At 42.3% G+C, this 2,525-nt stretch overlaps 1 non-coding gene across 1 annotated transcript; it reads left to right on the plus strand.

Annotated features, from left to right (window-relative positions):
* Positions 1 to 1,137: 1,137 nt before the first annotated feature.
* On the plus strand, positions 1,138 to 1,243 carry LOC145606416 (small nucleolar RNA R71). Its single transcript, XR_014105296.1, has one exon. It is a non-coding gene; the product is annotated as a small nucleolar RNA R71 (small nucleolar RNA).
* The last annotated feature ends 1,282 nt before the right edge of the window (positions 1,244 to 2,525 follow it).

Raw genomic sequence — 2,525 nt, forward strand, 5'->3', positions numbered from 1 at the left:
TCCTTTCCACTCCTTGTTGTCATGGCATACAAAGGTTTTGGGTTGACTCCTTGACTAGGGATAGAGTAAGAAGAAGAAGAAGAAGAAGAGGAATTAGAAGCAAGTTGGGCAATTTAGGTTTCAAGCATTTTCATATGAGCATTGGCTCGCTTTTTATCCTCCTCATTTCTCTTCTTTTCCTCCTCATGCATTTTCATGATGGCATCTAGCTTAGCCATCACGGGATCATTAGGAGGGGCCTCAATTTGAAGAGGTTGTTGAGGTGGAGGAAGTTGGGCTTGATGGAAACCCGGAGGCCTATTGGTTTGGGCATAGTTAGAAACATTTTGGCCCCTATTGCCTCCGGTGCCTTGGTTGGGAGCATTGCTTTGTCGATTGTTTCCCATGTTACCTTGGTCACCAAAATTTTGATTTTGATGGTCATGGTATCGGGAGTTGGGTTGTTGGTTTTGGTAGCCATATCCCCTTTGGTTATAGTAGCCTCTTCCATTGAAATTGGAAGGGCCTCCCCCACCATGGTATTGGTTACCATAACCACCACCACTTTGGTTCCAACCACGGTATCCACCTTGATTCCAATTCCCCATTTGATTGGAGTTTGGCCTCAAGTTCCCTACATTTTCCATTCTAGGAGAAAAATTCATAGCATTGACATCTTCTACATTATCATCATGTTCATAGGGAGGGGGTTGAACTTCACAAACATACACACAATGGGAGGTATCATGATCATAGGTTTCACAATTTGAGCAAAACATGCATCCTTGAGGCATTTTATTATAAGAAGAGGGGGAAGAAGTGGTCATACCATTGCCTCCCTTGGTTGAAGGGGAGGTATTACCATGAGGGTTGGACCTTTCTTTCATAAATTCATCCATTTGCTTGGCCATTTTGGAGATTTGGGTTGAAAGGTTGTTGATTGCGTTGGCTTGCTCCAATGCATAGACACCCTTGCTAGAAGTGGCATCCCTTTCTCCTTCATACCAATCATCTTAATGCTTTGCGGCCTCTTCTATGATGCATTCCACTTCATCCTCTCCTTTGCTCATGATAGGACCGCCGGCGGCGGCATCTAGGCTTGTTCTCCCTTGAGGTGAGAGACCTCCATAAAAAGTGTGGATGAGTTGATACTTGGGTATCCCATGATGTGGGCATTGACGTTGAAGCTCTTTGTACCGGTCCCATGCCGCACTTAGAGTCTCACCACTCTTTTGGTGAAAGCCTTGAATCAAAGACCGAGCCTCGACGGTCTTCCTATGGTTGTAAAATCTCCTCAAGAAAGCCGTAGTTACTTGGTCCCAAGTTGTGAGAGAGTTAGGGGGCACCTCCTTCTCTAGCCATTCTAGACCTCTCCCAATTAAAGAAAATGGAAACATCTTGAGGCGGATGTACTCTTGAGTCACTCCGTTGGCTTTGATTGTGTCACAATATTTCTCAAATTCTTTTAAATGCTCATGAGGGCTCTCAAATTTCCCACCCGAGAATTGTTTCCTCTCTATCAAAGCAATCAAATTGGGCTTGATTTCGAAATTGTTGGCTTGAGTGGTAGGAGTTAGGATCCCACTTTGGGCTCTAAAGGCTTCGGGAGCCCCAAGATGACTCAAAGGTGTATTCTCTCCCATTTTAGAACCTTCTTCACTTTCGGACTTAAAGATTGAAAAGGGGTTGATTTCCGGACTTGATGGCGAATTAGGGCTATCTAAGTCTTCACTTGAGGGTGAAGATGGTGGAGTATCTTCCAATTCTCTTACTCCTTCTTTCGTTGGGGTGTGAGAATTTCTACTCCTCACTCTCGTTTCTCTTCGAAGTAAGGACAAAGATCTTTCTAGCTTTGGATCAATGGGAATCAAAGACCTTGAGCGAGTTCGTCCTCTGTTCATACAACAAAGCTAAGGAGAACGTAAGCAATGACAAGTAACAAGTAGTAACAAATACTAACAAACAAGGAATGAGATAGTCTCAAATAAAGTAATGAAAAAGCAATGGAAGCCGTCTCCCCGACAACAACGCCAATTTGACAAGGAATAAACGTGTCGTCAATTGTCTATCCCTAGATCAAATATAATTTATACACCTAAACAACCTAATACAAGTATAAGGCAAGCATAGGGGTCGAACCACAAGGAGACATGCATAAACACCACATTCACTACTTAATACTTAAGCTACCTCGGAACGAGAAGTGTGAAAAGCTAAGAAATTAAACTAGAGATTAAGAATGATTAAAAATCAATATAACTAAGCACCAAGGGAAGTAGGTAGATGTAGTTGCCAATTGATCATGCAATAACACGGAAGCAAAGCAATGGTAAACTAAGCATGCAAGAATATCGAATTAAAGCTCAATCTAACTGCCTTCCGGGGTTAATCAATTTCTCCTAACATAGCCTCCATGTTTCCACACTAGAACCATATATTAGAAGGTGCAATCAAAGAACTATCGATAACAATGAACCTTAACTAAGTCAACTTCCGTTTCTTGTTAGCAAAGATTCACCTTTAATCAACTAACAATGTGCACTTGC

Source organism: Chenopodium album, chromosome 22 (genome assembly GCF_948465745.1).
Source record: "Chenopodium album chromosome 22, dcCheAlbu1.1, whole genome shotgun sequence".
Taxonomy (NCBI): Eukaryota; Viridiplantae; Streptophyta; class Magnoliopsida; order Caryophyllales; family Amaranthaceae; genus Chenopodium; species Chenopodium album.